General features: G+C 43.0%; 1 pseudogene; it reads left to right on the plus strand.

Moving 5' to 3' along the window:
- The first annotated feature begins 51 nt into the window (after window positions 1-51).
- On the plus strand, window positions 52-12,877 carry LOC148183454 (uncharacterized; annotated as a pseudogene).
- Window positions 12,878-22,233: the final 9,356 nt, after the last annotated feature.

Below are 22,233 nucleotides of genomic sequence, written 5' to 3' on the forward strand. Positions count from 1 at the left end.
GATTCGTTTGGATGGTAACAATAATACAAGGGATTGACTCCTTTTGAGTAGATGGCCCACCACTTCTCTGATCCTGTCTCAAATTGTCCTGCTCGTATTCTGGTTACTAGGGCCCAATCAGTGAGTCTCTTCTGGGCAGTGTAGCAAGATCTACACACCCCTCTTGGTGGGTAGCCTCTATGACAGTGGGTCCACCAGTGTTCTTTACATATTATACATTTAAAACAAACAAAAGGATAACAATCCCGGCATAAAGTACAGCCTATTTTAACACCTCTATTATATATTTCCTCACCACTAGGTGGAGGTATCCTATATTCTATATAAAAGCCTTTATTGAGTTTATTATTCATAAGTTTCTAAGCAGGTTAGTAGTTCTTGGATGTTATTTTGTTCGGGATATCTTAAGTCTCAAGTCCCCAGCCAGGCTAACCACTTCCCAGTTATTAGCCTTTGGTGGCTTCACGGGTCCTTTTATTCGACTCGCATGTGTCCAGCCTTTCTCCGCTGTTCGAACCGCAGAATCAGCTGTTAGTAAGACTTGATACGGTCCTTCCCACTTCGGTGTTAGGGGATTCTCTTTCCAACTTCTTAACAGCACCCACTCTCCGGGTTGTACCTGGTGTAATATAAAATCCAATGGTGGTCTTTGAGCTAGCATCCCTTTTTCCCACAATGCCTTTTTGAACTTCATTAATTTTATCAAGTACTCATTGATGTATTGATCACTCACGTTTGGATGTGTTTGCACTTCCTCTATATTATAGGGCATACCGTATAACATCTCAAAAGGGGAAATTCCCAAATCTGCCCTTGGCTGGGTTCGAATATTCAGAAGGGCTAGTGGAACACACTTGACCCATGATAGTTTCGTTTCCATCACTAGCTTGGTAAGTTGCTTCTTTATTTCCCCATTCATCCTTTCTACTCTCCCAGAACTTTGAGGGTGCCAAGGGGTGTGTTGTTCCCACTTTATTCCTAATGCTTTTGCCACATCCTGAGTTATTTTTGATGTAAAGTGGGGACCTTTGTCAGAGTCTATTGTCTCTGGTACTCCATATCTAGGGATTATTTCTTCCAATAACATCTTTGCAACTGTTCGTGAAGTTTCCCTAGATGTTGGGAAAGCTTCTACGAAATGGGTGAGATGATCTACTAGGACTAAGAGATATTTAAGTCTCCCTACCTTCGGTAGTTCTGTGAAGTCAATCTGAATATTTGCAAAGGGTCTTTTTGCCAGGGGTCTCCCTCCATACGGTAATTTTCTGAGATTTTTCCTATTCATTTGTAAGCATGGGAGGCAGCTTCTAGTAATTTGCTTAGTCAAGTCTCGGATACCTGTGCTCATATACCTTGCAGCGAAATAGTCTGTTAACCCCTGTGCTCCCCAATGTGTCCTTTGATGTATTTTTTCTAATATTCTTTGAGCTATGGCTTTTGGTAGTACTTCCCGGCCATCTGGGAGAAAACATCTCCCCTCTGGGTTTTCTACTGCTCCTGTCTCTGGGAGTTTTAACCTCTCTTCCTCAGTAAATTTACTTCTCAAGTCACTATCCTGATGTTTCAAAATTTCTTCATGCCCCCATTTTTCTATTAGGACCATTGTTCGTAATGCCGCCCGTTTCTCCTCCTGATCGGCAGCATTATTTCCTCTACTCAAGTCCATTCCCTTCTGGTGTCCTTTCAAATGAACCACTGCCAACCTTTTGGGCCTTCTCAGGGCTTTTAATACTGCAATTATGAGTTTTTGATGAACCAAATCTTTCCCTTGGGAGTTTATTAAACCTCTTTCTTCCCACAGTTTACCGAATGTATGCACCACCCCATAACTATATCTGGAATCTGTATATATTGTCCCCTCCTTTCCTTCTAGTAGTTTCAATGCCCTTAATACTGCATACAATTCGCAGGCTTGGGCTGACCAAGATTTGTCTAATGGACCTGATTCTAGGACTTGCAAATCAGGTCCTCGTATGATGGCATAACCCGTTTTCCTTCTTCCTTCTATTACTCTGGAGGACCCATCTACAAACAGCTTTTCTCCGCTTTCCAATTCCTCTTCTTCCAAATCAGGTCTAAGTTTGGTTTGTTCCTCAATTGTGGTTATACAGTCATGTATCAAAGGTTCGCCTCCAGGTTCTCCATATAAAAATGCAGCCGGGTTTTGTAAAGCAGTAGTTTCTAATATTAAGTTTGGGGCCTCAACTAAAATTCCTTCATATTTTAGAAGTCTAGCATCTGAAATCCACTTATCCGCCTTTTGTTGTAACACACTCCGAATGTTATGGGGGGAAATTACCTTCAAATTGCTATTAAAGGTGATTTTCCTAGCTTCCTCCACCAGTAGGGCACATCCTGCTACTACTTGCAGACAAGTTGGCCAGCCCTTACTCACGAGGTCCAAGATCTTTGATAGATACCCTATCGGTTTCTTTCTCCCTGCCCACTCCTGAGTCAGGACTCCGAAGGCAATTCCATTTTCCACATTTACAAACAAATAAAAGGGTCTTCTCAAATCTGGGAGACTCAAGACAGGAGCATGAATTAAACTTTCTTGTAGCTCCCAGAGTTTTTCTGTATCTTCCGAACTCCATTTCATTAATCCCTCCTGTGTCAGTTTATAATATAAAAATTTAACTTTGCTGCTATAATTTTCAATCCACTGTCTACAGTACCCTGTTAACCCCAAGATTTGACGTATCTGTCTTTTATTTTTAGGAACCGGTAGTGACAGAATTCCTTGTATCCTTTCAGGGTCTATTCTTTTCTCCTCTTTTCTAAGGTAATGGCCTAAATATTTTACTTCTTCTTCCACAAATTGGAGTTTTGCCTTGGATACTTTCAATCCCTTTAAACCCAGGAAATTTAACAACTTAATACTCTCTCTCCTTACGTCTTCTTCTTCTTTCCCAGCTAAAAGCAAGTCATCCACATATTGTATCAAGGTCACTCCTGGGTCTGTCTGATAATCCTGTAAAATCTGTTCCAACGCTTGCCCAAACAAATTGGGGGATTCCGTGAATCCCTGAGGCAATACTGTCCATCTCAGTTGTCTCCTCCCAGTGTCTGGATCTTCCCATTCGAATGCGAAATAATCTCGGCTAGTCTCATCAAGAGGACAGGCCCAGAATGCATCTTTTAAATCTATAACACTTGTACCACAAACTGTAGGGTCCCAGCTTGCTTAGTAGCGTGTATGGGTTTGCAACTACTGGGAACCGTGCCACTGTGCGTTTGTTAATTTCTCTTAAATCGTGTACCAAACGATAAGTCCCATTTGACTTCTTTACTGGCAGTATGGGTGTGTTAAAAGGTGACATACATGGTTCTAATAGTCCCTTACTTAACAATCTGTCAATTTCTGGTTTCAACCCACTTCGTCCCTCAAGTGACAAGGGATATTTTTTTATTCTAACTGGGATTTCTGGGTTTTTAATAGTGACTGAGAATGGAGTTATCCTCAACTGTCCCACATTCTCAGGTGTATACCACACTTCTGGGTTTATTTTGTCTTCATCTTCCACTCTTAAAGGGCATAGCCTTATCCTCAACTCCTTATCAACTATATCTAAATGTATTCCCAATTCAATAATCAAATCCCGTCCCAACAAATTATAATCTGCTTCTGGTACTAACAAAAAATTTCCCAACCCGATTTTTGATTCTGATTCTATCATCACATCTTTAATAACCCCCACTTCAAAGGGTTCCCCCTTCGCCCCCACTACCGTGGCAGTTTCTTTGGATATACTACATCCTTTAGGTAAAAACTGAATGGTTGATCTCTCAGCTCCAGTATCTACCAAGAAAGTTATTTCTTGGTACTGGGGACCCACTTTTAATTTTATCAAGGGCTCTTTCTGGTGTTTTCGGGTCCCCAGAATGTAGAGCCCCTGACCCCCCTAGTCTTCTTTGAACGTCTTTTCATCCTGGATCCTCACCCTACATTCTCTCTTAAAGTGTCCTTTCTTTCCACAATAAAAACAAACCTTAACATTCTGTCTTTCCTTTGAGTTCCTGATTGGTCTCTGTTGCTTCCCTTTCCAAGTTTGGTCTCTACTCTCTCTCACAGCAGCCACCATCATTTTAACTTGCCGCTTCTGAGCCTCTTCTTCCCTCCGAACATACATACACTTTTTGTGCCTCCCGCAAGAGCTCATCCAAACCTCTGTCTTGCCACCCATCCAATTTTTCTATCTTCCTCCGAATATCCTCCCAGGATTTTGCCACAAATTGTGCTTTAAGCAGTGCTTGCCCCAATTGGGTGTCTGGATTCATTCCGGAATATAGTTGAAAGTTCTTTCTTAGTCTTTCCAACCATTCCGTAGGGGTCTCATCTTTCTTTTGCCTCTCGTTGAATGCTTTATTGATATTCTGACCCCTCGGGACTGCCTCCCTAATTCCTTGAATTATAATAGTCCTCAAATACTGCATATGTACTCTGTGCGCCGGATTTTGGTGATCCCATTGGGGATTTTGGAGGGGCCATTTTACATCTGCCAGTGGTCCCTGGACATGCTGAGCATCCCAAATGCGCATTCCTTCCCTTCTAATCATGTTTTTCTCTTCTGCCGTAAATAAAATATTCAGGATAGATTGTAATTCCTCCCATGTGTACATATTGGGTCCTAAAAATTGATCAACTCTTTCTGCAACCCCCAATGGATCTTCCAGCAAATGCCCCATTTCCTTTTTGAAGTCTCTGACATCCCCCGAACTAAGAGGGACAGATATAAACCCTATTCCAGCTTGGGGACCACCCATTGGCATCTCTCTTAATGGGAATAGATTCTCCTGTTTCCTTCTGGATCTACTCCTGGTAACAGGCCCCACATCTGGCATGTCTAAATCCTCCTCCTCAGGGTTCGGAGGGGGAGGGGCTTGTGGTGGTGGTACATATGGAGGGGGCATTATCAAAGTATCTTCTTTTCGGGGTTCCTTTTTCTTCCCCTTCCCTTCCCCCGAATTCTCTCTCAGTTTAAATATAAAAACCTCGGGACTTACTCCCCAGGTCTCTGCATAAGCACTTTCCTCTGAGCTAAAGGGGATTTTTGTGTTTACCCATGAATTTAACCTTTGTTTAACCCAATCTTCAGTTGATCCAAATATAGGCCAAAATACATTCTTTGAAATTTCCTTTCCTCCCCATACTTCTACACAATAGTGAATCATTTTTGCCTTATCCTTATTTTCTGTTCCCGGGAAATGCTTCCAATTATCTAGTATAAAATCCAACGGACTATCTCTAGGTACCGGAGGGAGTTTAATAGATACAGGGGGCTTGCTCTTCCCCTGCCCCATTCTTCCGGAGTGCCTTCCAAGTCACACAGCCTCTTTCACTTCCCCTGGTTCGTGGCCCACGCCCCCGCAGGCTAATGGGAACCGCACTAATGAGGGTCCGCATCGCTTGGGGAATCTGGCTACCAGTCCCCCTCTCACACACACACACTTCGCCACACTCCGGGATCCCGACCCCTACCGAACGGTTCCCCGTTATACTCACGCATCCAGCGTCTTCGTCCGGACTCTGTGCACAGATTTTAATGGGTCGACCGGTCTCCCTTTTGCTTATTGCCTTAAATTTAGGTTCGTCGGTCGAGAGTTATGGAGAGACGTACCTCCAGAGGGGCCACTGCGAGTCGTCCGGTGAGGCGCCTCCCCAAAGGAGTACTCTATCCGAGCATCTCGTTCCGAGTCAAGGCACCAAATTGTTATGAATGCACTCAAGAGAGTGTTATGATTCAATTAAAGAAAATTTTATTAATTATAGCAAGCAAGCAATAAGCAAAAATCAGCGCTGGGCGACAGGGGAGTCTCCACTCCGCCAACTGTCTCACTTCCAATTTCCGTGTTCCCCCTTTTAAGTGGTACGGCTTCCGGGTTACGTGTCCTTTCTCGGGTGTCTCTGCGCATGTGTCTCCAGTTGCTAGGGGGTCTTTTTCTGCCTTCTGGTGGTCGCGGGATGAAGATCAAGAGTCTTCCTCAGTCCTATCCTTTTGACCTTCCTTCGCTGTTTCCTTTTAAGGTTTATCTTGGTAACTTTCTGGAATTCAAGAAAGCTCGCAAGGCCGTAAATGATTATACAAGCGTCAGCAGCCTTCAACCTCATCCTGATTTCGCAGGGCACAGTTTTGCAAAGCATCGTATCTATATGTTTAGGTGAACAAAAGGTCTCTATTTATCACAAGAGAGAGAGAGAGGGGAAGGGGAGAAGTTAGGAGCAAGAGAAGCGTGCAAGTTAAGAGATGTTGGGGGTTAGGTGTCCTTCTTTTAGTTCTGGCTTACCTGTGAAATTTTTACCCATTAGTTGCAGCGAAAACCTGACTGCAGGTATTGGTGGGTACTTGAGAAACACAAAGAGTTTGGCTGGGCCCAGGGGGGAAGGGGACAGGAAAAGGGGAGGGTGGGGACAGTTTGGCTGGCTTCTTCAGCTTTGGAGAAGGACACTTTGGGTGGAGAGCTGTTGCTGTGAAGAGAAGGGAATTTTGCCATCACCCAGACGGAGCTGCTGCTTCTTCTCCTTCTTCCCTCTTTGTTGGTGGGCTCGCACCCCCTGTCCTGCTGGGACGTGTGGCAGTGCCAGGCACCGCCGCAGAGCTGCTGATACACCTCAGCCATCAATCCCAGATCTCAGCTCATCCCTGCTGTTCCAGCTGAGTGTTCCTCAGAGCCCTGCAGGAGCACCGGGACTGCCCGGTTGTTATTGTTATTGTTGTTTGTTTGCCTTGTTATACATACTAGTAAGGAACTGATTCCTATCACCAGATCTCTGCTTGAGAGCCCCTTAATTTCAGATTTATAATAATTCGGAGGGAGGGGGTCTACATTTTTATTCCAGGACAGGCTCCTGCCCTCCCTAGCAGACACCTGTCTTCTAAAACCGAGACAGATTTTGGTGCCCAACATTGGGGCCTGAGAGCACTGAGAGAAAAAGGGCTAAAAAGGAATAACAGTTCTTAAATAACCTAACTTTTGTGTGCTGGATTTAGAAACCTTGTTCGGTAGAACCATTTGGTTTAGCTTACCCAGGTTTGGGTGGCACGTGGTCACGGCTATATTTCTCCCATTTGCTGCACCTTACCTAAATATGGGTCCTATAACCAAGGTTACTGTGGTTATTATCCAGTTTGTTTTGTGGGTTGATAAGGTGAGGAATTCATGGATGTTTAACTTCCTCTGGAAGGCGGGCTCATGGATTCAGAGTTATCACACATTAACTGGATGGTTTTGGGGTTGCTTTAATAATGGTACCCACTGGGAGAAAAAGACAGCTGGGGAAATTTTCTCCCAACCTGTTTGCTGTGGACTTCCAATCTTATTACAGGGATTACTTTTGTGTGACATAATTTGATAGAGACAGGTGAGCTAAAGACACAGTTTGTCATTATTCACATCTTTTAAAACAGATCCCTCAATTGTCTTAATAATTTTAGCAACGTATGCCGAATCAGTGATTAGGTTAAAGGATTCTGGGAAGAGCTGAAATGCTCTTACAACTGTTGCCAATTCAACAATTTGGGGAGAGCCTTCAACTTTTTGAACATCTTGTTTCCAGGTTTTAGTTTCTTTACTGTGCCGTGTTATAACTGAGTTGTGTGTTTGTCCTAGCCCATCATTGAAGAGAGTAATTGCATCTAAAGGTTCTTCACTGATCAGGGGTTTCTCTTTGTAGCATAACTGAATAGAGCAAACACTTAGAAAATCTAACAGGGCATACAGCAGATTTTCTAATTTTTGCATTGCCCAATCAAGATACGTTTTGATCAAGGGCAGATAAATAGTTGTGATCTCACAGCCAGATTTTGAAATAAGTCTTGCTCTGCCTTTGATAATAATTTGGGATATCATTTCTAAAGATGTGAATATTGTCTTTGGCGACCTGTAGGCAAGAAAAAACCCATTCAATTATTAACAAAGGATCTTTTTGAGATGAGTCCCACTGAAAAATGAGACCATGCAATCTCAGTTTTTCTCCCAGAACTGCAAGGAAAAACGGTTTGTCTGGAACATAACAGCACACTTGTCTGTTTTGCAAAGCATCCGTAATTTTTTCTAAAGCTTTGCAGGCTTCAGGGGTGAGAGATCTAGGGGATTTGATGTCATTGTCTCCCTTTAGCAAGTCAGAGTGGGGCTAGTTCATCAGCAGTGATTCCCAACACAGGCCTGACCCAATTAATTTCTCCTAAGAGCTGTTGCAAATCTTGCAAAGTATGAATATTAGTCCGGAGTTGTATCTTTTGCGGTGTGATTGATTGTTCTGTTAGCTTCCATCCTAAGTACTTCCAAGGAGCAGACTCTTGTATTTTTGATTCAGACATCACCAGTCAAGCTTTTTTCATTTCTGCGACCACACTGTTATGAGTTTCTTCCATTTGTTTTTGTGTTGGTGCTGCAACGAGTAAATCATCCATGTAATGAAGGACCACTGATTGTGGGAATTGCTTACGAACTGAAGACAATGCACAGGCTACAAAATATTGACAGATAGAAGTTGAATTTTGCATGAGCTGAGGTAGAACAAGCCAATGATACCTCTGGAGCGGTTCTTGTAAGTTTGTACTTGGCACTGAAAAAGCAAAGAGGGTGCATCATCTGGATGCAGTGGGATGTTGAAGAAGCAGTCTTTTAGGTCAATAATAACAAGTGGCCACTCTCTTGGGATCATGGGGAGGTTAGGTAGGCCAGGTTGAAGTGGTCCCATGCTTTCAATTACTGCATTGATCTTTCTGAGATCGTGTAGTAATCGCCAGGTGTCAGACGCTTTTTTGTGGATAACAAATACAGGTGAATTCCAGGGACTGTTAGTGGGTTTAATGTGACCTTTTTGTAATTTTTCAGCTACTAGTCTTTTGAGGGCACTCAGCTGTGGGTTTTTAAACAAGGCAGGCACCCTGGCCAGCGTCAGCATGGTGGCTATCTCCAGCCACGCGGACCATATCCCACAGCATCAATGTGATAGATGGCGAATATGGCGATTTATTGTAGGGGAATTTGACATTTTATAGCCTAGGGTCATTGTGTTACTCCCATCTGCTTACATCATCGTTAGGTGCTATTGGCTTATTGCAGGAGACTTTACTATCCTAACAGAGAGGGGGGTCTGCTAACTTTCCGTAGCATCCCGAAATCTTCAGATCGCCAGGCCTTAAACTACAACACTCAGCTTATTATCTGGCAAGGGCCACTGGTCGACCCAGACAGGGGTGTCAGTTTTCCAGGTCAGTTTTAAAGTACTGAGTGCTTCAGTGGCCCCTACGAAAAACCCACTTCAATTTTTGCTCCCCACTGTGAAAGTAAATATCTTCCCCATACTGTGATGGGTTTCTACACTACATAGGGACGGATCAATGCTTTTTTTTCTTTCTGGTCCTGTAATACTGATTATTGACTCACTTTGTAAGCCATGAGTGGCACCCCCGATGCCTGTGATAACTCCTGAGGGATTTATCAGTTTCCAATCTGCTGGCCAATGATCATGAGAGATTATAGGGACATCTGCTCCCATGTCAATCATCCCTTTGATATCAATTTGAACCCCACAATTAGACAATTGGCAAGTTATTATTGGTTGGTCACAGCTTATGTGTTGAATCCAACATACCTCAGGATTTTCAGGAGCAGCTGGGAAACAGCGCAGTGGTATCTGATCTATAGTCTCCATGGGCAGTGCTATAGCAATAGCTATAGGGGTGTTAGGCTGGATATGCAGTGGGGATAATAGGCTTTGGCTAACACCAGTAGTAGTTCTTTGCAGTTGACTGACATTACACAAGGCAGAACAAGCAGTCCCAGGATGCTATTCCTTTCTTTGCCTACCACTAAAAAGTCTTGTCTATTTTGTGAAGTTCTGGTGGTGCCTGTTGAAATATAATCATAGCCATCATCTTTCAAAAAGGTTGTTGGTTTGGAGGTTGCCAGAGTGCACCAAGACCCTGGGGTTAGCAGGTCTGTGTCATTGCTTGGGATTCTGCTGGCAATGAAGTGAAGTGCTTCATTGCTGGCGTATTGACAAATTTTCCTTCAGGTGCTTGGTATGCCACTACTTGTTTCATCATGCAATGGTGTTGCGCGTTTGCCTTCAGGTTTTTTGGAAGGTGTTTTTTAGTATCATTATGTTTGGAGTAGCACTGCCAATTAGAATGTTTACCTTTCTCACAGGTAGGGTAGGGATTTGGTGCTTGTGTACTCTTTTTGGCTTCTGGGCAGTGCCTTATGATGTGGCCAGGTTTTTTGCAAAAATAGCAGGGTCTTGTAGTTACAGCAGCTATAGATGTACAAAACGCTCACAGTGAGAGACTTCTCCAGGGTCAAGCTGTTCAGGTATAAGCAATTTATTATATGGGTAGAGGGAGGAAGAGACCTGTTTCTGCCGCCAGCCTCGGCATACACGTGGTCAGGGAGGGAGAGTGGAGAGGGGAGACAGACAGTTTAAGAGCTAAGGGAGAGACCTTAAGAGAGAGAGTGAGGGGGGAAGGGGAGAAGTTAGGAGCAAGAGAAGCGTGGAAGTTAAGAGTAAGAGGTAAGAGAAAGAGTAAGAGAGAGGGGAGAACAAGAGAGTGAAGTTCTTTTTACAATACATTATATCCTTTTCTATAGTGAATATTCTAATTGCCAGTAACCAATCACTACGAGACACACACACTAAAGAATTTACATATAGCCTATAAGAACTACGACATTACCATACAGTGTTACATTTTAAACTTTAAAAACTACCTTTCAAATTCTTCTCTTGCTGCTTGACCTTTGGATTCACTGTCAGCAGAAGGGCATTGTTTCATCAACAGGGATTCTCCTTTAGCTGGCTAGGCTATTGTTCTTTGGTTATATAGTAACTAATACTCAGTATCCTGTTGCCCTGAAAACTCAGCTTCTGAGCTTGCTGACATGGTTTTCTAAAGACTTTCCCAGGACAGTAACTGTAAACATAGATATGTGTACATTCTTTCTGTTACACGTCTTGTGATGGGCATCTCTCATGGCCAGTGCAGTGAGAAAGTGTTATCCTGACCATCCAATCCCTGGCCGTGGTCAGAAGCCTATAAATCCTGGGAGGAAAAATAAACTCTCTCTTCCTTTCATCACACCTCGAGCTGTGTCAGTGTGATCTATTCATCTTCAGCGGCAACAGTATCCTATGACTCAAAGCGAGCTTTCATTTCTATTTCAATTCTAGGCTTCATATTTTCAGAATCTTTTGCTAAACAATCATATTCATAAGGTTTCCCTGTTTCATCCTCCCCAACACCTCACCACCAAATTAGCACCTGTTTGACCTCTGACAGACTTATGCTCTTGGGAAAATGGTTTGGATTACCTAGAGGTATCAGGGTTTAAAGCGTTAAGTCATCCCTTCTAAGAGAACCAGAACTCCATACATCACGAGGAGGTGTATACAGTGCACAATTCCCATTTCAGGAGTCTATTCTTTGGACTGGGAACACCGAGACCCTAGCCAAATAGTTACTGCCTTTGAGCAAGAACTTGGTGCAGGATTAGTCCTCCCCTTCTTTAGTTTGTCATACTGGGCATCATCAAGCTTGGGTTGAATGCAAATATGTTGAATGTGGGATACTGTGGTACCGTACATCTCATAAAAGGCGAGGTGCTTGCTGTCAATGTGATCCAACGAGACGCAGCAGAAATAATGCACAAATTCAGTGACTAGTGTGTGGGTATAAGTTTGGTCTACCTGGAAAACTGGAAATTACTCCGGAGCAGTGGCTCACTGCTACTGAAAATAAGGATAAATGATGACTTCCCAAATGTTATGGTATTTACAGGGAATTGTTTCTAGTGCTCAGACATGGCCTGTTAACCAACCAAAAACAAATGTTTGGGTAACCTTAGCAAATGTTACAGGACAAGATACATTGTGTTTGGCCACTGCATCCCCTGATAATCCTTTTTCAAGATGCCTTGTTGCTCTGCCTTTAGACAATTGGCCTTGCCTGCCTCATGCAAATACAATGTTGCAAAACAGAAATCATGCTGATGCCTGGCATTAATGGACCCTTTATCTTTCCTTGGCATCCCTTGAGCCTCAAGAATTAGAACTTTTGGGCTCAGTGAAAATGGATCTTTGCATAAGGCTTAATTACAATGGGAAAAATCAGTCTAAGGCTTGGGATGCTTCCCCTTATCACCCTGTGTATAAAAATGCAAGCGCTTGGTGTAATTATACATCCGGGATAATTTCTCATTCAACCAATGCTTGATTACATTTACCTCCTGGGGTATTTTTAATTTGTGGGGATAGGTCTTGGCTTGCCATCCCATTTCATATTAAAGGAGAACCATGTAGCCTTGGGTGATTATCCCTTTTAACCCCAAACATGTCCATGATTTTTCAACATAAATATCCCTCTAGAATTAAGCAAACCTTACATGCTTTTGACAAAGATTGTGATGACCAGTTTGATTTTTGTTCTTTAGGACAGTGATGGGCAGCATTGTTTTTTACCCCTGGTGTAGCAGCAGGGAAAGCTTTAGGATTACTTGACAAATTAGGTTGTTGGCTACCTAAACAAAATAATATTATGTCCTTAGCATTAACAGGACTTCTAACTGATGTTGATTCTATTAGACATGCTAGTTTGCACAACAGGGCAGTGATAGATTTTTTTGCTTTTAGCACAAGGACATGGATGTGAACAATTCTATGGAATATGCTGTATGAACCTGTCTGACCAATTCCAGTCCATCTATGCAAGCATTCAAGCCCTGAAGGAGCGTGTAAACAAACTATAAGTAGATGATGGACTTGACTGGCTAGGTAGACTTCTGAGGGACTGGGAACTTGGTGGATGGATAAGGAATTTAGTTAAAATAGGCTTATATGTCTTAGGCATTATGTATTGTTATAATTATACCGTAGATTTTACAGTGTGTGCAAAAATTAATAGACAAATCACTTCAGAGTGTATTTTTGGTTGAACGGGGAAGGGGAAGTATGGGAAATAAAGCAGAGTACAACAGAACTGATAAAGGAGCCTGATATCTTAGGCCTAACTGAGCAGAAACCATGGGAGAGACAGACACAGATAAGTGTTCCCTGAGCAATAAGTGACCAAGAAACAGGTTGTGAAACTTTGCCATAAGATAATGTGTTGTAATGCAGTTAGGAAAAATGGTATGACCCAAAGAATGTATCCCCAAAAATGTAGACTTGTAAGTTCTTTCCCTTATCTTGTTCTCCCCAGTTCCCCTTATTGGTTGTGTAAATTCCCCCACACCCCTTTCCCCTGCCTTGAAAAAGGGGTGCTTATCAATACCTCTTCCTCTTTCCCTCCTGCCATCTCACCCCGAAGGATCCCAAGAAATAAAACTGCAACTGCCATCTCAGTAAAGGGAAAGAGCCTCGTTTTTAGGGCCTCGTCTGGCAAGCTAAAACTACCTCCAGCCTCCCTGCCCGCTGCGGGGTGGACAGAGGTAACAGAGGGTCTGGGGACAGAGTTATAATAGCAGGTGGTGTCTCAAGGAGGGCACGAGCCCCTAAAACCGGCTGGAAACACAGGTGTTTCGCAAGCCTGGGCACGTCAGCTACCTTGAAAAGCTAAGATTATAGTTTACAAGGACTAGATTGGTAACTTCCTCACATCCAGGGGAACCTAATCCACACAGGAGGTTTTCTACTGCTTGACAACGTAAGCGTGGTGAGTCACACCGGCTGTCCCGGCAGGCCAACGTAGAAGCGGGGCGGGAGCCCAGCCGGGGATCAGCAGAGCGTGCGCCCAACCCGGCGGCGGTGACGTATCCCCGCAGGCAGCGGGCGGGGCGCGGCGCGGGCAGGCGCGGCGCGCCGGTGGCAGCGGCGAGCACGTAGTGGTGGCTGCGGGCGCGGAGTGCGCGACCAGGAGCGGCGCGTGGGCCGGGCAAGCCGCGCGCCAGGGCGGCAGCACGGCGCCAGGGCGGCGGGCGGCCACGGGCCGGGCCGGCGGGCGGTGGCGGTGGCACGACCGGCTGCGGCAGCCCCAGTGGCCGCGGCGCAGGAAGGCCCCCCCGCGCAGGGCAGGAACTGAACCGCGGCTCCTGCGCGGTGCCGGCCGTGGCACGATCGTGCAGCACAGCAGCGACAGCCACGAGAGCTTATCTCAACCCAGTGTGTGAGGGGGGGTAGTAAAAAAAAAAGCCTGCCTTTACACCGCTTTGTTGCTTTGCAGTAAAACAAGATAAAAACGAGTTTTGAAAACACAATTTTAATAACAGGCATGGGATCTAACACATCTACACCCCAACCGAAATTACATTCCAACTTGCAAGAATTTTTAAGTACTATAAATGTTAAAATCTCTAGAAAAAAGTTAAAATATTTCACAGAGTGGTTATCTCATAACAGTCCACAGCTAGATTGGTCAGAACTAAATTCTATCTCTACATGGAATCAAATTGTCAATATTCTCACTCAAAAAATAGAGGAAGGAGACAAAAATGCTTCAAAATATCTCCCAGTTTTTCTTATAATTCGAAAATAATTGATCAACAGAGAAAAAGACATAAAAAAACAGCCATTGCAGCCTTCATCAGTATCCCATACCTTTTCCCCCATTCCTTCTGCTCCTGTGCAGAAAAAGATACATGGAACAATTCCAGAAACTCAAGAAACGCACCATAATAGTGCCATTTCTGGAGCTATGTGTCTCGTTCAGCCCCCCAGCTCTGATAGCCTTGCGCTGACTATCAGAGAATCGTACCCTAACATTACAACCGTGAAATCCCCTGGCCTCCATGTGCCTAAAATCCAAGATGGAGTTGGCCATGTGCTAGCTACCCATGTGGAAGAACCCCCCTCGTATCTCCCACCTACTTCCCATGACTCTTTCTGGCCACCTCACTCTGCCCATTTCCCTTACTCCTCCCATAACTCTTCACCTCCCTCTCACATCTCCCTCCCTCCTGCAATACCCTGCTCAAGCATGGCATCACCTTACAAACACACCCCAAAATGTTGCAATCTCGCTCTCCACACCCCTGCCTCCTGTCCCCACGGGGAGGGGGGGGAAGGGGTGTCCTGCCCCTGCCCCCTGGGAAGGAGAGATGTGTTCCTGCCCAGCCCCTGTGGGGGTGTGGGTGAGACCCTCCACCCATCTGGGGGTGAGGCTGGACCCCCTGGGCCTGCTGGGGCTGTAGATAAGTCCCTTCACTGGCCCGGGAGTGATACAGGGCCCCCTGGGCCCCCTGCAGGAGCAGATAAGTCCCTGCACCAGCCCAGGGGTGAGACAAAGCCCCCATTGCCCAGTGGGGGTGGGGCTGGGCAGGGAAACCCTGGAGATACAGGCTCTGGGGAAGATAAGGATATACCTACAGCAGCACCTGTGATATTTACTGGTAAAAAAAGAACTAATAGACAATATCAGCCTTTCGCTTACCATGATATCAGAGAGATATGTAAAATACAACGTGAATTTGGCAAAAATAGTGAAATATTAAAAAGAATTATTAAAGCTACTTTAAAATCTCAAGAGTTAGTTCCTGCTGACATCAAAGATTTCTTCAGGTGCCTCCTAACACCTACTGAATTTGATTTTTGGGAAAGTTTGTGGAAAAGGTCATTTAAAGACCTCCTAGATGAACTCAAGCAAAGCATACAAGATTCAAAAGATGCAGAAAATAATGATATTACTTTTGAGCACCTATGTGGGGAGGGAAGGTGGTCTAAGCCTGAAGATCAGGTTCAAGTGCTAACAAAACCTATTTTAGATGAAATCTGTGAAGTAGCAGAAAAAGCTTACAATAAAATACCTACACTAGGAATGTTGATATATTTTATATATTAGTAAAGGCCTGTATGCACAAACCAGCCTTTGAAATAAGTCGTGATATTAAGGGCTAAAATCCTTGAAACTTGCCTGCAGAAGAGAGAGTAAAGCAAAACAATATTCTTGTGTGTAGGAGAAAAAATGTAAACTTGTGTGTGTTAGCCAATAGTAGCTTGCTCTGCCCGCAAACCCTGTAGAACCCTATAAAAGGTGTGTTAATAATAGAAATAAACAGCGTTCACAATTACTTCTGTGAAGACTGGTGAATAGCTGGGTGGTTTCTCAATATTTGGCACTCCGAACGGGACACCCTGCGGGCAGGGGGGCTTCGGTGGATCCAAGCACCGTGATGGAGCCTTGGACCGAGGTTGGTGGAGCGGATCTGAGAGCAGATAGATGCTGCCTTGGATCGGTACCAGATAGGCAGCCTGAGCGCGGTAGGACGTGGAAATTCAGGCTGCTGGGGGGCGAGGGCATAGTAGAAGGGTCGCAACCTTCCCCCTTGCTGCGGGCCGTTAGCATGGATGTGGAATTTGCGGCGGCAGATAAACTGCTTCTCTGCATCTTCGTTAAAAGAGGCGAAGCAGCCCAGGAAAAGGACCTGGATATGCTCATTATATGGGCTAATTGTCATGGGCGTTTGCAGTGCTCACACTGCTTTTTGCGGTGCAAGAATGGACTGATATAAGGGTTCTGATATGGGAAACGGTAATTACGGAAAAGAGCAAGGACACTGTGTCTCTCGGTCGAACTTGGCAGATTGTAATTAATACCTTAAAAAACAGAAAAGCGAGATATGCTGAGGCTGTGAGCCCCGTAATTCTACCTGCGTCACAGCGGCAGATGCCTTCACCTCCCACTGCTGGGCAAGCTATCTCCTATCTATGCTGCCCATGGAGAGAGGGAGGGAGAGTCAAAGAGAAGAAAATAATGAGAAAAAAAAGTTCCACAGCGAATGCTGAAACAATGAACAGAATCTGTTCAGTTATGGCAGGATGTGATACATCCAGAAATATTTGCTTCATTTTTGGAGATGCTTTTAATATTACAGTCTTATTTAAGTTCCATCTTTACCACCCTGGAAGAAAAGAAGCCAAATTTAGATTGGTTTCCACCCAAACCAGGGGGACATGGGGGAGCACTGAGGTGGGCGCAGAGAACAAAGGCACCCCGGGGGTAGAAGCAGCGCAAGAAAAGTTCCAAGGCCATGCTGATAAGCTGCAATGATCACCGCTGTTAGCACCTGGCCATGAGAGACTTTTCGTGTAACATCGCCTGCTTTTGTAAAATCGTGCCCTTTTTTCCTCTATCGGCGAACAACAAGAGAGATTGAGAGAAAAAACTGCATTTGTTAGAGTTAACTTTGTGAGGTTTTTTTCCTCTCTGCGAGAGTATGTAGAGAATGTGAAGAAAGATAAGAGCAGAGCTGCAGCAGCAGCAGGGCAGGCAGTTCACCCCCCCCGCTCCCTCTCTAAGAAAAAGCACAGGGATTATACGCAGTTTGTTACAAAGTCATGATTTATTGGGTTTTCAAAATGTTTTTATATACCATTGTAGAGTCAATTTTGTGTTTAAAGTAATTATGAGTTTATGCAATTGCAGTTTTTAGGATTTTGCTAGATCAGTTATTGTGATTCTTTGAACAACTAAAAAAAAAAAAAGAGAAAAAGTGTTTAACAGAAGTTGCCTTGCAATAATTGGTTTTAGAACTTAAGGTTAAAACATGGTGTGATTTACAGCTTCTAGGAAAACCTTCCAATTAATGTTATCTACAGAGGAGATTTGTGGTTTAAAAAAATAATTAGTTAAGAGAACTTTACTGTACAAAACAAAGTTAAGTTAAAGTATATATTATCTATTTGCTTGTTTTTTCCACAATTTTAATAAGGTAATTTTAATGTGAGTTCTTTTGTTATATAAAACACATATAACTGCATATACACCAATTTGGATTTTGGGTTTTAGTTTAAATATTGGACTTGATGTTCCTGAAAAGTGCTACAAAAGCTAAATGGCAACCTGCCAAATCCTGTGTTGTTGTGGTTTTTCTCTAGAAAAATTGCACTTTTAAATCCTAACCAACTTAAGCATATACTAGGCAAATTCCTGTTATGAATAAGTATTTTTAATAACATTTGCAGTTACTGTGGGTTATTCTCAAAGCTAGGTGACATAGAATTGTGATGGATTTGTTACATTTTTATAATCTCTATAGTGAATCCATGTTACTGTTATATTGTGTTTAAAAGGTATATATCAAACTTTTAGCTGCCTTTTTGTAGTAACAGAATAAGATTAAGTTATGTTTTCATTTGATATAGATTAAGTGTTAATAGAATTAAGGATAGTCAAGTTTTATAATGTTTAGGCTTGAATGTTTTTAAGTTAAGTTTTCTAACTTAGATATTCTTTTAAGGTTAAGGTTGTTATTTCCTTTTGTTATAAATAATTATTGTTAGGTTTAAATATTGTTTAATTTAAATTGTTTTAAGTTTTATTGGAGACACTTGTTTAAATTGCAAAGTATAGTTATTTTCCTAGAGATATGAAGACAGCCACAACTGAAACAACAGTGATGGAACACTGGTGAACACCTGTTTGTGGATAGAAATGAATGCAGTCTGTGACACCCTTGACTTCACTGGGAGTTCTATTGGTTGTTGCAATATCTGCAGTTTTTGTTTGTTATAGCTTTCTTATTTTTCAGTGTTTCCAGAATTTTAAGAAGATGTATCATTGTTGAAGATCAGCTGCCATGGGAGAGGCTTCAGATTAAATCAACTGCTGCATGGTTTAATTGGTCTGGTACCTAAGGCTTCTGATCATTTGCTTTGTACAAATGCATTTCAACAGTTTGCTGTGCTGTAAGCATCTCATAGCTGCTACTATTGAGAACCTTGTTTTAGAAATGAGTTAAGAGGCATCTTTCCAGTTTAAAGCCAGGCCCTGGCCAAGCCTTGACTTTACCAGGACAGAATGTTTGCCAACAGATCCAGATGTTTTCTGTACCAAATCAGTATTTGAGTCACTTTTTGACTCAGCAATTTGACTCTATTAATATGACAGCTGTATCGATTTTGAAGTGGGCTTGGAGAATCATTTCCGGAGGTGATTACCCAATCCTTCACTGATTTTTTTGTTTCTGTTTGTTTGCTAACTATGGGATGCTAGTGCAGTGTTTTAGTAATTAATAGTAGTTTTATATTACATATGCTATTAATAATGTTTATGATTTAATTGATTTTTAACCGGTATAAGTTCTTATTAATTGTGTATATGGTTTTGTGTTGATGTTGATGTTTATAACAGAAGTACATCTCATTTTATTTTTTTTAAGAAAACGGGGGAAATGGATGCCCTAAAAGCATTTGATTAGTGTAATTCATTAACTTCAAGGAGAGAAGTGTCTGTGTTTTGTTGGCAGGTTCAAAAAGGTCACCTGTCCATCTGACCAGACTGTGTGCCTCTGAACACATGAGATCCAGTGAACAGAGATGTCATCACACAGCCTTGGTACTCCAGACATGGATCAGAAGTGGACCTGTCAGGACACAGTTGTGTCTGAACACTATACAGACAGTTGCCAACAGAAATTTTATGTTGTTGTTATTTTGATGTTGTGTCTCTACCAATTTTTCAGGTATCCTTTGTTTTAAGATTTAGAAGGATCTGAAGAACAACTTGAACATCAAAGCCCTCAGTCACCGATTAACTGCCAGCTGACATCACGGGAGCAGTGAACGTTCCAGGACTGAATCGTGTTAGAGACATTCTGTAGAAGATCTAAGAAGTGTAGAGACTCCATTTAACTGTATATAAAGCAAATTGTAGTTGTGTGTTTAGCCTTTCAGCAAATTGCTTTCACGCTTAGACTACATATATACCAGAGCACGTGTGTTAAAGGTAGTTAGATAATAGTTTAAGATAAAGAGTTTAGCCTGTGTAGTAATTGTTATGTTAGTATAAAGTATACGTATTCCCCCTTCAAGAGGTAGTGTAAGCATCTTTGAAAGTTCATTTAACGTTACAGTTTTAGCTGTGAGTTTGCAAGTATGGTGTCATTTACATGGAACCAACTGCTTATGGTAATTGTGATGAGTATAGTCCCAACCAACTGTCTGCTAACTAATATCCAAAGGCGACAGAACATATGGGTCACTCTGGCACATTGAACTGGCCAAAGGTCAATGTGTTTGAGCCTAGCCACACCTGGAGATCCTTTCTCACCTGTCTCGTAGGAGTCCCTAAATGGGATCCTCCAGCATTTAAAGGTTTTATTAGTAACGAGACTCGACTAAATTGATTGGCAATGCTGCAAGAGTGCAATCGCACTGTTGGCTTCACATTAAGACAACTTGAAGCCTGTTGGTAAGAAAAAATTACCAAAGTTCTCAATGTTACAACCCTCAGAAGAATTAGATTTGTTAAGTTCCACCAATACTTCAGGTGGATGGACAATGTTTGAACCCGACAAAAAGTCATTCTAACAAAGTAATGTAGCACTGAGCTGCAGTCAACCCTATAGCTGATCTCATTACTACCACTGAAAATAAAGCCTTTATTCACGGTGCAGTCTCACAGGACATTTACCAGGGCGATTACCTAGTTCCGTATTCCTAATCTGTGGAGATAGAGCATGGAATTAGATTCCTGCTAGTCCACATAGAAGACCCTGTTATCTTGAGAAACTAACTTTGTTCCACCCAAGCTTACATCAATTGTTGAATATAGCTAGCAAAATGAAGAACATCAAACAGTCAAAGCGAAGCCTGAATGAATTAAGCCTAGCAACTCTAAAAAGGCTCGCTTGTTAGACTAAGGGAGGATTGAACTTAATATCCACAATGTTAAGTGAGCTTTCAGCCGATGTGAGTAGTGTACGTCATGCAGTATTATAAAATCGAGCTGCAATTGACTTTTTGCTCTTGGCACAAGGACATGGTTGTGAGGAGTTTGAAGGCATGTGCTGCTTGGATCTTACTGATCATTCAGTTTCCATCCATAAGCAACTACAACAGCTACAGGATGGGCTGCATGCCCTGAAGGAAGATAGTGACCCCATTGGAAGTTGGTTCGCCAGCTGGGGCTTCACCGGATGGTTGAGGTCTCTTGTGCTGGAAGGGGGATGGACTTTATTTATAATGTTAATTGGGATGACAGTCTAAGTTGTATGATATCTTATCCAAAGTCTGGTTTGTGCAAAAAGAGAAAGGGGGAATTGTTGCTATATTTTATATATTAGTAAAGGCCTGTATGCACAAACCAGCCTTTGAAATAAGTCGTGATATTAAAGGCTAAAGTCCTTGAAACCTTCATGCAGAAGAGAGAGTAAAGCAAAACAATATCCTTGTGTGTAGGAGAAAAAATGTGAACCTGTGTGTGTCAGCCATTAGTAGCTTGCTCTGCCTGCAGACCCTGTAGAACCCTATAAAAGGTGTGTTAATAATAGAAATAAACGGCATTCACAATTACTTCTGTGAAGACTGGTGAATAGCTGGCGGTCTCTCAATACATGGGGTCTCTTCAACCAGGTATGGCATCCCCGTATATGTTGCAACAAAATTGGCTATTAGCAGTGCTAGATATTAAACACTGTTTTTTTCAAATTCCCCTGCACACAGAGGAGGCACTACGATTTGCCTTTTCCATTCCCACAATTAACAGGGAAGCCCCAATGAAACGGTACCACTGGACAGTACTACCTCAGGAGATGAAAGCAGGCCCCTTCATCTGCCAGTGGTATGTGGCGGTCATTCCTGTCCCCAGTACTTGCTGAAAAAAGAGATGCCATCATTTTGCACTACATGGATGATATCTTAGTGTGCTGTCCTAATAACATGCTGCAAGACACCCTTGGCCTAGTGGGTAAAGTTTTAACCTCTGCTGGATTCCAGTTGCAGGAAGACAAAGTTCAAAGGGTGCCACCTTGGAAATACTTGGCCTTAGAGATAAGCAAACGGACTGTTGTTCCACAGAAATTAGAAATTATTAGCAATCCTAAAACTCTAGCAGATCTCCATTCCCTATGCAGGTCACTAAACTGGGTCAGACCCTGACTAGGTCTCACTAATGAAAACCTGAGCCCCCTGCTCAATTTATTGAAAGGGGAGAGAGAGTTGCTGTCTCCCAGGGAGCTGACTCCAGAAGCAAAAACTGTAATTGAAAAGGCACAAAGGGCCTTGACAGAAAGACAGACACATCACTTCAAACCTGAGCTGCCTTTCAAATTTATTGTCCTGGGGAAATTGCCACACTTACATGGGTTAATATTCCAATGGGCCGAGGGGCAGGGAGATCCACTCTTAATAATAGAATGGGTCTTCCTCTCCCATCAAAGACCCAAAACTATCACCAAGCCACAAGAGCTGATGGCTCAGCTGATCCAAAAGGCCAGGGTAAGGCTGCGGGAACCGGCAGGGTGTGACCTTATGTGTATTCACCTCCCAGTCAGACTCTCTGGAGAAGGCAAACACTC

The sequence above is a fragment of the Pseudopodoces humilis genome, chromosome 12, assembly GCF_049639895.1.
Source record: "Pseudopodoces humilis isolate 2021_Gansu_Grassland_sample_001 chromosome 12, ASM4963989v1, whole genome shotgun sequence".
Taxonomy (NCBI): Eukaryota; Metazoa; Chordata; class Aves; order Passeriformes; family Paridae; genus Pseudopodoces; species Pseudopodoces humilis.